At 40.8% G+C, this 15,359-nt stretch overlaps 1 protein-coding gene across 2 annotated transcripts in view; it reads right to left on the reverse strand.

The window, feature by feature from the left end:
* The window catches only part of LRATD2 (LRAT domain containing 2), a 122,801-nt gene that overhangs the window by 11,850 nt on the left and 95,592 nt on the right, over positions 1–15,359 (reverse strand). For both annotated transcript variants that reach the window (XR_014018739.1, XR_014018740.1), the window contains exon 4: positions 1,252–1,346. The gene's annotated coding sequence lies outside the window, so the exon portion shown is untranslated. The remainder of the gene's footprint in view (positions 1–1,251; positions 1,347–15,359) is intronic.

Consider the following 15,359-nt stretch of genomic DNA (forward strand, 5'->3'; position numbering starts at 1 on the left):
GAAAGGAGGCCCACGGGCTCAGTTTCCACCCCAACATTACTCCTGAACAGATTTAGCCAGCATCCCACGAATGTGAACTCCTGAGATACAGGCCTGGCCGGGCTGCTGCCTATTCTCGTTCAAATCTGTTCAACAACTTCCTGTTGTGCTGAAAGCCCGGGGCCCTTCCCTACGTGGGTCCCGAGACTCAAACACCTGCTTGTATTTTTCCAGTGTCTCTGGTCAAAGAAATCAATTAAACATGTGCACTGCTGCAGGAACACACACACAGCAGCAGGAGAGGCCCTGGAGGCCGAGCTCTGTTTCAGCTACTCTAGGTTCCAAGCACGTTCCAAAAATATAACCCCCACTGCCAAGGCAAACTTACTTTGATAAAACACAATGTGCAATCTCTAATGTTGACAGTGAACAGATGGGACTTTGATTTTTGTTTTTAAATCTGTTCTCAGTAAAAGAGAAATAGACATAGCACACTTTGATTTTTTTTTTTTTCTTGAAATGTGGGCTTTTGATCTCCCCCATCACATGGATACCCAACGTTGAGAATCCTTCAGTTCTCTCTCCTGGTTCCCATCGATTCCTGCAAGGAGGCCTTGGTTGACTGGCCTTGCTTTTCTCATTAACCAAATAAAACTAAAGTTGCTCACCCCATGTCCATTCCATCTGGCTCAAAAACGTAGCAACGTGGAGGGCACACCAGAGTGTCCTCAGACCTACAGGCAGTGAAACAGTGGCTTCCAACAGTCATACACACAGTGATGGCTGAGTGGCAGAGGTGAGGGCAGGTACCCCCACCTGCCCCAGATATTTCTGTAAGTAACCTAAATGAAAACAGTGGGCATGTCATGAAAAACTGGCTGTAAGACAAGTCCCAAGGGATCATGGGCCATAAATCCCTTTTAAGCAGGTCTTCCAGAGCTGCGGACACCAGTCACAAAATGTCCTTTCTAAGTCCTAGTATGAGTAATTTCTGTTAGCCATCTTAGAATGCCAGCTAGGCTCAGGATGTCCTTAGGGGAGGGAATGTTCAGCCACACATGTCTCTATTCCCTTGACCACGGTTGTATAGCAGCAGATTACAATGGATCCTGAGAGCTTGGTCAGGCCCTAGGAATCAGAATTGTTTGGTTAGACCATAATGGGTGTGGCTGGGCCTTACAAGGGCTAAATTTCAAGTTTACTTCGTGCTGACACTTTTTTTCTTCTACCCGTCAAGAATCATTAAGAAAAAATTGAGAGAGAGATACTCACAGCAAGGGACCAGGGCTTGCAGTGGTCGTGCTGACTCCAGGATAAGAGTGGCTTGGCCTCTGGTGGCAATCACAGGGGCTCCTCAGGCAGTTGGGCTGGTTCAAAGAGACAAAAGGTAGATTTCTGTGGGAGGGAGCACAGGTTTTGCTGACCTTCCCCAAGAACTGTGCAGGGTCTCTCCATTCTGAAGGGCTTAGTGGGAAGGGAGGAGGTCTGAAGGAGGTTGACTGGTTTAGGAATTGGGTAGGATCACACGTAGGAATCTTATCTTATGCTCTCCCAGATTCCAGTCTCCGAAGCACATTTCTCTAGAATATTCTACAAATATAAATAATTCCCCAAACAATGTTTTTTTTTTCTATAGAGAAAACGACAAAAGACAAGGTTATACAAATATTAAAAATTTACAGAGACAAAGAAAGGCTCGTTGGCTTATCTTATTTTGTAAGACAGCTACACAAACAGAAGTCCATTTCTGACTTGCAGATATTCCACATCTTCTTGGTAAGTCTATTTCCAAGACCCAATACCATGCTACACATCCAAGAGAAGACTGGTTATTTTGTGCACCCTGTCGTATCTATGGCCCATACTAGATGCTTGTGGAAAGCAGCTGTGTCCTGCTGAATTACTTCATGATGAATAGAACAGTAGCTTTCAGACTGGGCCCAAGACAGAGATACTCCATTCTATATAGCAATAGTTTGGCATGGTTACTCCATTTTGATGTAAGTGCTGAGGTAGAATGACTTATTTGTATAAGTAAACAATCACCATATGTCTAGCACAACCCAAAGTACAAACCAATAAATAAATTAATCATGCTAATAAAACTGTCCCAACCTGTGATCTTACTTAAAAAATCAGAAGCACGTGGATGTATGGGTGTATCAATCCCATATTAAAAACCAACCAACAAACAACAACAACAAAAACAGGGCTAGTCAGGCATGGTGGCACACATCTGTAGTTCCAAAGACTGGGGAGGCTGAGGCAGGAGAACCACAAGTTCAAAGCCAGCCTGAGAACATAGTGAGACTCCATCTCAAAGTAAAAAGAAATTAAAAGAACTGGGATGTAATTCGGTGTTAAGCACCCCTGGTTTTAATCCCCAGTCCTGGAAACAAAACAAAACAAACAACAAGAAACAGGCACCTGTGATCTTATTGAACACCCCAGAACACTGAATGGAAGAACCCCTTACCTGAGACTCATAAAGGAGAAGCACCTCAAACCTGCACACTGCAGTATACTGAGCCCTGGTCACTCCTTCAGAGCTTTGCCCAGGAATATTGCCACACGCTTCAGCACAGTGCAGTTTCTTCTGCTTGTGTTGACATGATGGCACAAGGACCACTCCAAGCTGACACCTGGACCTGGGACCCTGGCAGCTCTGTGCCCTGAACAAGGTCTTCAAATGGTTTGGAATCTTTCCTGACCATCTGCAGTGACCCTTTGCATTCCTATATGCTCCCTGTTCAGACTTCTGAAGCCACCTCTTTGGCCACTTTAACCCTTTCTTAGCCATTCTATAGTGTGTGTGTGTGTGTATGTGCATGCGCGCACACATATGAGCGCGCACATGTACATAGCCATTCTTAACATATATACATGCATACATATATATGTATATATATACACATGCACCTATACATATGTATGTGTCATATATAGAGAGAGATAAAATTGTATTAAGTATGTGACTTGAGTGTTACAGATTTAGTTGTTAAAATTGGAATAAAAGAACCTGTAATTGCCAGGCTTATGACTATCAAGTGATGCATGAATATTCGTGAATTGCATACAGCTGCTGAAAGTTGTATAGCCTGTGAATCCATCGTTATTCAATAAATTCTGACATTGTAGAGTGACACCAGCATGCTTGGTGTATGTTAACAGCGTAACTTGTTTGTGATATAGTGTTCAATAAATATTTTGAGTGTTTTAAAAATTTAACTGCCCTTATTTGGTTCATGAGCATTTGATAAACAAGCAGGAGGAGGAGAATTCCCCGAATACTTCCAACTAGAACGAAGGTAGGAGCAACGAAGAGAAAACAAGATAGAAAACTGCTCATGTGATGACCACCATGTTGTCATGTGTGCCTGGGTAGGTGAGTCTGTGGGGCCTGAATTCAATCTCCACTCCTGTGACACACTAGTGTGTTAGGTGGCAGGTCATGGCATGTCCCATTCTCAGTTTCTTCATCTTTAGCTATAAGCAGATTCCTCACATAAGAACATTTTATGCAAAATCACTTTGTAAATGAGGTTGTACAAATAGAAGGTGCTCATTTTTATTATCAATTATAAAGAACCGCATGGGTCTCTCAGCATCCTCTTAGGTTTTAAGTCATCTGAACTACAAATTATCTATAAAAATGCAGAATAACCAAGGATGATGTTTTCATGCTGTTATTGCTGAGTAACAAATGATAAGAAATTTAGTAGCTTAAAGCTAACACCCACTGGTAATCTCACAGCTCTGTAGAGGCAGGTCCTGGCAGACTTCACTGGACCCATTGCTCAGGGATTTAGAGGGATGAGATCAAAGTGTCAAGGGGGGCTGGCTTTTTGTGGTTCTTCTTCAGTGAGTCTGGGGCTTACTTTGGTAGTGGGCAGAGTTCAGTCCTCTGGGTTGTAGGACTGAGGTCACTGTTTTCTTGCTGGCTGACAGCTGTGGACCCCTCTCAGCATCTGCAGGCAGCTCTTCAGCCCTTGCCCCATGGACCCCTCCATCTCAGCAACGGAAAATCCCCCTTACATCCAAGTCTCCCCTCCGACTTCCTCTTCTGTTCTCAACTAGAGGACCACTCTCCTATGAAAGCAATTAGATTGAGTCCACCAGTGTAATTGTGATAATTAACCCAAAGCCAATTAATTAGTAACCTAAACTACACCTGCAAAGTCCCTTTTGCCATGAAATGTAACATAATAGTGAGTGTGAGATCACAACTTACATTTTGGAATTAGGGCTCAACATCTAAGGGAGGAGACAGATCAGTGAACAGCTTTGAATAGCTGCATGGGTTTATTTTGATATAAATCTCTAATATTTGAGGATCATATCTATATACCTTCCATGCCTAGTACAATTTCAAGCAAAATGTGGGTCAATGTGGGTTTCTTGAACAGATTTAAGACTTCTTTGGGGACATCCGCTTTGAAGTCTCAGCTCTTATAAACAGAATAATAATGAAACTATTTTTATTTGGTTTATAATTGTATACATTCCTCATTCCTCTGCTGCTTAGCAAAGCACCCAGCACATAGTAGGTCCACAATAAATAATGTTGAATCAAGAAATCAATGAATGAATGAATGGAAGGAGTTTTCACATAGGTTCAACTAAATATCACCTCTAATATCTACATGCCAAACAGTGTTTTTGGAAAAATATCTAGGGGTGTTCAATAGTGTTCAATCATATTTGAATGATTGAATAGTCAAAATATGAATGTTCATGAAACCAATAGATATTTTGATTCTGACTTTGCCTTGTACAAAGTTTATTATTATTATCATTTTAAGTTCCTTAAAAAAATCCTTAGGGATTTGTTCCACTAGGGTCTCCCTACCCTGAATAAAGCTGGCCTTACTCAGCACAGAGGGGCCAGTACTTTCTGACTGCAGGGAAATTTGCAGAACTCAAAGCAGTGTTTTGCCTGAGGTGCCTGAGGAAGGGCCAGCTCCACGGCCTCACTCTGAAGGGGTTTCAGACCTCTCCAGTCTGCAAGGAATTCGACTGCACCGTACATCCTAGGCTGGATTCTAGCTCCTCAACAATAAACGGCTCTTACCAAACAAAGCCCAGAAAATCACCTAGCACCCATCCATGGTAATGACAAGCTCTCCTCACTGTTTCTGAAGCCTCCTGTTGAAAGCCAGATGGGCAGATATCAGATGGGAGCAAGGCGGCTTCACATCAAAGGTGACAGCTGGCTGTGTGGAGGGAAGCCCAGCCCACCTTGCTGTGGGTACATCAGTGCTCTTGCTCTGGGCCCTTAGTGTCTGGTTATTAGTTAAAAACCAAATCCTGCACCTTCATTGGATTATCTCTCCAGAGGATTCTTTCATGATTCTTCTGTTTTCCAAGTCGCACAAAAACCATTTCCCATGAAACAGACCCTAGCATATTCCTCCTATTAAACCAAAGCCATTTATAAAATTGGTAATTTCACACACATACATACCTGCACTAGATATATATGTGTAAACAAATGTTGTTGCTGGGTATGGTGGAGCACACCGTAGGAGACTAAGGCAAGAGGATGGCAAATTCAAAGCCAGCCTCAGCAACTTAGTGGGGCCATAAGCAACCTGAGACCTTATTTCAAAATAAAAAAATAAAAAGGATTAGGAATAAGACTCAGTGATTAAGTGCCCCTGGATTCAATTCATGGCACCCCTCCACAAAAAAAAAAAAAAAAAAAAAAAAAAAATGTTGTTAAATTTCAGACACATTTGGAAAATGCAAAATACCTAGACTGTAGCAGGGGCAGATGCTGGGAATCAGGTTCATGTGCATACCAAGTTAAAGAAATAATACACTATAGTACATACTATAAATACCATAATATATTACAAATAATGTGAATTATTATAAGTTGATAAAATTAATAACACTATTTAATAGTAGATTATGGTTTTATATTAATAAAATATGTTAATGTGTTGTATTATATTACTTAAAATGCAAATACATCATATGCATTTTCCTCACTCTTCTAAGCCCATCATTGTATCAGTTCAGGTAACGTTCACAGACATCCTCTGGGTAGTGGTACTGTTATAAGATCCTACCAAAAGAAGGGGAATGGTGATGCAGAGAGGTTAAGTACTCTACTCAAGGTCAAACAGCATAGCTGGGCATTGATTCCAGGAAGGCAGATCCCAGAGTCCCTGTGCTGACCTGCTAGACTCCACTACTGCTCACAGAAGTGGTGGGCTCTCTGGATTCTCTCACTCCATAACCTAATATTATGTGACTAGGTTATGCCTCCTGCTGCCACATAGCTCTGGAAATCTTGCTTCAATTCTACTGATCCTCATTTGAAACATCTATAAAACAGAGATTAAAAATAGAGTCAACAGGAACAAGTACAGTGAGAAACTCTAGGAACAATGGCCATGAGTAAGATTCCTTCCTTCCCCTGTTCAGAACCTATTCGTGGAGCGCTTACTGTATGCCCATCACTGACCTGAGCAGTAAACAGAAAACAGACAAAACTGTTTGTTCAGGAAGCACACATTCCAGTGCAGGAGGCAGAAAAGAAAATCTTAGAAAAACAAGCCCACTGAGAGCTTACATAAACTAGAGAGATGCAAAGTACAGAAGCAGAAGTGGGTCTGGTTGTGAGTGCTGTTCAGATTTCAAATGTGGGCATCAGTATGGGATGTTCACTTATTCTAACTATGTCCTCCCAAGTCTCTCTGCCCTGGTTATCCAAACACTCATGGAGGGACTTCACACATGCCATTGAAGTTGCTGACTAGTTGTCCCTAAAGTAGAGTTATCTCAGTAAGCTCAGTCTAATGTGCATGGAAAAGAGGACAAGGATCGAGAAAGCGTCAGACAGAGAGATTCAAGACAAGAGGGGCTCCACCCTCTATTGCTGGAGGAAGTCTAGGAGGAGAGTTGGAGAAGGACCATAACCAGGCAAAAGAGCAGCCCCGGCTGCCCATTAGCTGGAAACAGTGGCCTCCAATCTGAAAAGCCAATGAACTAAACTCAAACAGCAGTCTGACTGAGCTTGGGAATGGATTCTTCTCTAGAACCTTCAAAAGGGGCACATCTTTGCTAGGGCCTTGGTTTTGGCTTTAAATATTCTGAGAGTCTTCCTCTTCTTCCTCCTCATCTGCACCTATAGAAGCTCTCCTGGGAAGCGAGACCATGCAGCAGCTTAAATGGTGGAGAATGGACACTTTTACTGTCTGATCAGGGACAAGGTCAACCTTCCATTTTCAGTCCTAACTGTGGGTCTCGTTCTTCTTCCCTGTCCTGGACTCCAATCCACCTCAGGGATAGCTTCGTGGAGTTTCTTTTTTGTTTGTTTGTTGCTATTCTTTTTTTTTTTTGTATTATTCATGGCAAAATACATACAATTTATTGTTTTAGCCACTTATAAGTGTCTTGTTTGGTGGCATTAGTCATATTCACATTGTTATGCAAACATCACCCTCATCCATCCCAGGACTTTTCATCAATCCAAGCTTAAACTCTGTATCTGCTAATTCACACCCCACCATACAAAAGGTTAACTGCTAGGTGAAAAAAACATTAGGATGTTTGGGCATGTCACATAGATAAAACTCTCACGTGCATTATCTCTCTTGCTCATCACAGAATTAAAAAAAAAAAAAGGTTTTGGTCCCAGTATACTAGGTCTAGTGAGTGAAGGAGGCTGTGTTTTGACTGCAGTCTGTCCTAGAGACTCCACAGTCCACATCCCAAAGTGATGTTCAATATGTGATTATAATATACATGTCTTATGTAGATGTCCCATGATGGATTAAGCATTTTGCAACTGAGAAATTTCATCTTTTCTTTAGGTTCTGCACAGTGGTTGGCCTTAGGACAGCCAAGCAAGGAAAAAGTTGATGGAGATAACACTTTAACTTTCAGGCACCTCTTCAATGCAAAAAAAAAAAAAAAAAAAAAAAAAAAAAAAAAAATTCTCTCCAAGAGCTGGTGTCAAGAAAATCCACAGAAATGGAGACAGAGAGATGCCATCCCAGAAGACAGGGATGGATGAGTTTTTTTGTTTTTTTTTTTTTTTAAGGGAAGACAACCATTTGTATCATCAACATTGAACATCATGCACAAGTTACTTAACTTCTATCCTGATTCTTCACTTGCAAAATGGGGTAACAGTAATACCTATTTCATAGGTGATTATGAGTGTTTCAACACCTTCATGTGAATGTTCACATAAATTGCTCAAATATTCAAGTTGGGCATGGTGGTGCACTCCTATAATGCGAGCAACTTGAAAGGCTAAGGCAGGGTGATTAAAAATTTGAGGCTAAGCTCAGCAATTTAGTGAGATCCTGCTCAAGTTAAAAAGTTAAAAGGGCTGGGGGATGTGAATCAGTGGTTCAGGCCCCTGGGTTCAATCCCTTATATACTCCCCTCAAAATCTAAATTAAGCATGATGATTCTAATTTCCTCTCCAAACTATCACTCTAACTTCCTCCACTTCAATAAACGTAATTTCTTTCTTCAAGTGGCCCTTTCCAAAAACAAACAAGAAGCAAACTTTCTGTCATGACTCCCATGCCTGCCATAAGCATCCACAGAATTCTATCCATTTGACCTTAAAAGATAGACCCAGAATCCCACCACTTCTCTTTTGGACTGTCAGAAACCTTGTTTAGGTCACCACTCCTCTCAGTGGGTTGTCTCAGTGACCTTGTAATGTTCTCCTACTTCTACTTTGGACCTCAATTGTCTATTCTCAGTGCAGTGGTCAGTGGTCAGTGGGATGCTGTACAAACCATAAATAGGCACGTGGTATTCTTGACCCTGCCGTGGCCCCTCACTCACTCACAGTAAACACATTCCCTTACATTTGTCTACAAATCCTACACAGTCTCTCCTCCTTCTAATCTTCCTCATCTGCCCCTCCTATACTCTCCCAGGTCATAATCCTCTCCTTGCTTTTCCTTGATAAAACTATGCATGCTTTTACCTGAGGCCTGTCCTGTGCTGTTCCCTCTGCCTAGAACTTACTTTCTCCGAGTATCCACATATTTTCCCCTTTACCTCCTCTGGGTTTTCCTACAAAATCATCTCTTCCCTATGAATTACATGAATTTAAAATCCCAGCCCTGCACTGACCACACACACACACACACACACACACACACACACACACACACTTCCTATCCTTCTTCCCAAGCTGTTGCTTTATTCTCCAGAGTGTAACGCCTGCATCACTTTTCTAATACCACTGTCAAATACTTTTTAAATGGTCTGTTTCTCTCCACTAAAGTATAAGCTGCATAAAGGCATAAAATTTGTTCACTGGTTGTGTCTCTGTTGCCTAGTAGGGCATTTCAACCTTGGCACTATTGACATTTGGGGCTGGATAATTCTTTGTGGTAGGAATCTGTCTTGTGTGGTGTTTAACAGCATCCCTGGCCTCTACCCACCAGTGCCAGGAGCACCTTCCCATTACAGCCTGCAAAATGCCCCCCCCCCAGTCCTGCCAAATGTTCTCTAGGAACCAAAATCTCTGCCACTGCATGGGTCTGAAATAATGCCAGAGAGTAGTTTTCATCTCCAAATGTTCAGTAGAAGCCTTAATTGAAGGAATAAGTGAATATTAAACAAATTAATATAACTAAGCACATAGAATCCTGCTTGGCACATGACAAATACTCAAGACATATAAATTACACTAATCATGATGAATGGGTTTTTATTATTATTACCATTGCTTTGTTGTCTATTCTAGAATAATCCATAGAAACAACCAAACTATTGAGTGGAGCCTTAAGATTGGGTACAAATATCATTTTTTTACATTACAATTCATATTACACATATAGAGCACAATTTTTCATATCTCTGGTTGTATACAAAGTATATTCACACCTTTCGTGTCTTCATACATGGACTTTGGATAATGATGTCCATCTCATTCCCCATCATTTGTAACCCCATGCCCCTCCCTTCCCTCCCAGCCCTCTGCCCTATCTAGAGCTTATCTATTCCTCCCCTGCTCCCCCTCCCTACCCACTATGAAACAGTCTGATGCTGGTTGTTTTAATGAATCATAATAATGGCCATTATTTATCAGATGGTTAGTATGTGCCCAATACTGTGAAAACACTTTATAAACTAGATTTCTTTTTAAAGTCATGTTAGACCAACATCATTTTTAAAAAGCAACTGTTTTAAAAATTCAATACCCCATTCACACTAGGAAGCACTGACACCTTGAGGACCATCAACTTCTCTCTGTGCAGACCTCAGAACGCATCATCTTCTGCATCTCTGCCTACATTGCAACTTCTTATAAATGTGTCACTGATTAGGAAGGTTATGGTTTGGCACTGGTATTTATTTTTATTCCTGTCTGTTCCTGTTGGCTCGTGTAAAACTGTTCAGATGAGTACTCTATGGTAGAGTTGCATCAAACATACATTGATATAATCTGCCCAAATTTGACTGTATAAGCTTGGCCAAAAAATAGAGAAAAGCATAATTTTCATTCAACAAGAGTCTCTAAATGCAAGCCAGTTACTTCATCTGGTGCTCAATAAAGTAACAGCAATCTGTTCTACCCTGGAGGAACAACTGGCCCTAGTAGCCCTAGCGGAAAGATGGGATACTATACACGAAGCCAAAACACTATATTTTATGGGAGATTTAGGTTATTTTTCATGGGAAATTTTGACCACATACACTTATAATTCATTCTTGTCTAGAATCTTGACATTCAATAGGTCTTTGGAGAATAGCATTTTGGGGTAACTCATCTGGTAACAAATATTGTGAGGTTATTCATTGTGATTGTTTTCCACAAAACAATGAGATACTATAAAATGTACCAACAGATCCTGCTGAGGTTTTTAAAAAGAGGAAAATGCATCTATCGTATTAACTTTATAAGATATAAAAGTTCTGAGTTTCAAAACATATCTGACCATGAAGTCAGAAGAGAAATCTTGGGCTAATAAGTGGTTGTCAACCCACTTGCTGGTTTTTGACCCTGACTGTGGATGTCACCTCATGTTGTGACAATGCCACCATTCAAAACCCTACTTAATAAACCTTTCCTGACTGTTTCACAGTGAGTAGAAAGAACATACCATGTAATGACATACAAAAATAGGTTTTATACATAATGTAAGTTAGTACTTATTGTCTCATTTCCATATTTATAATATCAAATGAAAGCACAGTGTAGAACCTATTCATGAACCACTAATCATAAGTACTGCTTGTTCTAAGGTGTAAATTTCACCATTATAATGATTGTGATCATCGTCATTGACAGGGCTGGTGATTTGTCTTTGAAAACAACATTCCTGCTGCCCTTCCTTACACCTCAGCAATAATTTGGTTGAAGAACATTCTGAGATTTCAAGGCAAGCGGCTTGAAACCATCAATGTGTTCTCACAAGCATTATTTTATTTGTGCATTACAGACTTTATCAATGTGATTGTTAAATCTTTAACCAGAGTGATCAAGTAAAAAAAGAGAGAGGATAAAAATGGCCAGGCATAAAAGAGGAAACCTCATCGCAGATCCAATACACATGAAAAGAATAATAAGGGGATATTTTAAACAACTTCATATGAATTAATTTGATGAGAAATTGGTAAATTCTTGAAACTATGCAAATAATCCAAGCTCACTAAGAAATTAGACTGAACAGTCTACTATCTATTAAAGGAGTTAAATTCTAAGCTACATCCTTACAATTGGCCAGAATTGTTTCACTTGCTAATGTTTTAGAAAGATTAATATCAATTGGACACAAAGTTTTCCGAAAAGTAAAAAGGAAGAAACATTTCACAAGTCACCTGGTGTGGTGGTATATACCTGTAATCCCAGTGTCTCAGGAGACTGAGGTGGGAATATTGTAAGGTTGAGTTCAGTCTCGGCAACTTAGCAAGATCCTATCTCAAAATGAAAAAAAAATAAGGGGTGGGGAGGGACTGGTAAGATGGGGTATTGGCACAATGGTAGAAATAAAAATTAACACAACAGAATAGAAAATGTAGAACCTCCTGCCAGGATAGATGCACCTGTGGGGGGCTCCCAGCTCCTGCTCAGAGCCCAGTGAGCACACTAATCAGGTCCATTCCGTGGATAGAGCACTCCTCTGGAGATGACTTTAGCTCACACCCCACTCCCATTCCTGCCCCATGGTTCTTAGGTAAGGCACATGAGCCATAAACTGTGATAAATTGAACTTCAAATTTTGAAATTTCTGCTCTCTAAAAATCTGTCTTAGAACCACTGTAATCTGTGATTTTTCCTTCTCATTTCCTTTCCTTTCTTCTTCCCCAGAAGTATCAGACCTGCATGGTGATATGGAGTCTCTCCCTACCTTCTCCCTATTCTCTCTACAATTCATTTTATGGGCATTTTCCTAAATCTCTTACATATCTAATCTAGTCTTTGCAACTACTTCAAATTAACTCACAGCACTTATCTCCAAAATAAAAACATGAGTTCAAAAAGTCTGCATTGCAAGACTATGGAACATAATATTGAAAGGATAGAAGCAACCCAATACCCCTGAATTTATAACTGAACAAACAAGCTGGAAACCCATATTATGGAATACTACCCAATAATAAAAGGGGAACAAATTACTGATCCTTGCAATAAATGGATGAATCACAAAACATTGGGAAATTCATTTATACGATGCCTTCTATTATTCCACTTATATGTCATTATGGAAAAGACAAAATTACAGGTACAGAAATAAGATCAGTGGTTGTCAGGGACTGAGAATGGAGGGTAGTAGCAACTATGAGCGAGATGGGGAGATCTTTGTGGGTTCATTGGAAGGATCTGTATCTTGATTGGGGCAGTAGTTACATCATTGTATGCATTTCTCAAGCCTTCAGACTCTACACTTAGGCCAGGAATAGTGTTGTGTACCTGTCATCTGAGCTACTCTAGAGATTAAAACAGGAGGAGCACAAGTTCAAAGTCAGCCTGGGTACTTTAGCAAGACCCTGTCTCAGAATAAAAATTTTAAAAGTTTCTGGGGATGTAGGTCAGTGGTAGACCACCCTGGGTTTAATCCCCAAGCATAAAACAAGGGGTACATTTTACTTTATAGTAATTATACCTCAATAAAACTGGGTTTTAACAAAAGAAAGAAAGAAAAAAGGATAACTCTCTGGGAGTTAAAAATCCAGGAAAACTCCAAAATGGCAAGAGCCAGTATAGAGAGTGGTCTGATAATAAGCCCGAAAGCATCTCAGGCAAGGAAGTTTAGATAGAGGGTTGGGGACTACATTGGCTTGGGTACAGGACCTACTCAGATGCATGAGCCCCATCCAAAGCTACCACAAGGGCCTGTTCTCTGTCCTGCCACCTCACTGAATCCAGCATCCAAAATAAATCTGGCTTCTGTTACTTTTCCCAATTGTGGAGAAATAACTCCCCTTCCCTCCCTCCCCTCCATGGTGCCTGTGAGACATGCAGCTCTATGCACAGAGAATGAGTGGTTCTCCAAGAATGCAGAAAGCACCTTGGTGTCAGCAAATCACCTCTTCTTCAGTTCCCAAATGTGAGGTGTGTGTTTGTTTTTAGTTTGATAACAGAAGCATAAAAAGGAATTAAAATAAGTTTTGTCTGAAACTCAAAAATCCACAGAAGTAATGAGCTTTGCATCTGCCCAAGATTATATGAAAGATGGAAAGTCACCTGTGGATCCCATCATCATCAATTTATTTGATTCCAGTCTATGACTATTGTGGGCTGAATTGTGTCCTCACTCAAACTCATATATTGAAGTCCTAACTCCTAGTACCTCAGAATGTGAGTCCCCTTGGAGAGACCGTCCTTAAAGAGGTAATTAAGTTTAAATGAGGCTATTAGGGTAGTCCCTAATCCCATGTGACCAGGGTCTTCAGAAGAAGAGGAAATTAGGACTGAGACACACAGAGCGAAGATAGATGTCAAGACATGGAAATAGTCATCTACAAGCCAGAGACAGGCCCTCAGAGACACCAACCCTACAGATACCTTGATCTGGTCCTGAATCCTGAGAATATAAATTTCTCATGTTGAAGCCACCCAGGCTTCACCCAGTGACTTTCCCTGGAGCGTATGCATCAGAAACACAGGCTCTCTGGATGAGGAATCTGTGATGTCTGTCTTGCTAGGACTAGGCCTAAAGCCTCATCAGATAATATGTCAGACACTCCCAATGTGTCAGAGGTGACCCAGCCAGGCAGGACACCAATCCCAGCCTCCAGGCTCATCTTAGCAGGATTGGGACAATGGTAGTACAAGACTGTCTGTGTAATTCCTTGGTGGCATGTGTGGCATTAAGTGCCCATATTTGAAAATGGACGGTGTAGGCATTGGTTAGTTTTATATTTTTAGCCAGAACAAATTTTATTTCTGAACAAATTTTATGTGCCTACTGCTGCTCCAAATGCTACAGGGAGCTAACCTATGTGCCAGAGTAATTTTAATAATAATAAAAAGATCAAAACAATTTAAGAATCCCCAGAAGAAAGGAAAGGAGAAAGACAAATGAGACAACATGCAAAGAACACAGATTTGAGTGTGTTCCCTGGGCCAGACGGGGTGAATACAAAGAGCAGTGATAATCCCGGTCCCCTAGGGCAGCCAGCATTGAGAGTGGACTGTCTGCACAGAAGCGTGGCACACAACAAGGACTTTCAAACCAGAATGGCCTGAGTTTGAATCCAACCCTCGTTGTTTAATACTCTACTTCTTTGGTCAATTTAATTTTTTTTTCCATTGGTCAATTTTCTATTTGCCTGGGGACTGTTTCCTTATGGGTAGATTTATTATTGCTTAGAAAGCATTTATCAATTATCATTATTCATGTTCATTGTAAGCTATTAAATTGTTTGAAGCCATTGATTAATTGTCATTATTCACATTCAGTGTAAATTGTTATCATTTGTGTGAGAGTTTTGGATACCGAGAAGCAATTTTGACATACCTTTTTGTCTTTATATCCCCAGGATGTCTCTGTGAGGTCAAGGGAGGGTGTCTTTACACCTGGTTCAGTAAAGAAACTGACAGATGAAATGACTTGACCACGGTCACACAGGAGAGTTTTAGACTCAGTTCCATGTCTCCTCATAATTCTAAGCTCTTTCCCACCAGTGCCTGGCCTTCTGCCTCACTAGAGGTGATGTGGAGGGCTTCTGGTTGCTCTGGGCATAGATATCTTCCAAAAACCCATTTTAGTTCCTGCAAATTAATATCAACAACAAATAAGCCAAGCAGACTCCGACCATGCCAGACACATGTGAGTCTGCTACACTCCCTTTGCTAGGATGACTGAAATCAGCAATGATGATCTTCACAAGAAATTCATGCACATTCCCTGGGGCTCCCTGCCTGGAATCCAGGTCATTTTAAAAAC

The sequence above is a fragment of the Spermophilus citellus genome (genome assembly GCF_964194105.1).
Source record: "Spermophilus citellus genome assembly, chromosome: 14".
Classification (NCBI taxonomy): domain Eukaryota; kingdom Metazoa; phylum Chordata; class Mammalia; order Rodentia; family Sciuridae; genus Spermophilus; species Spermophilus citellus.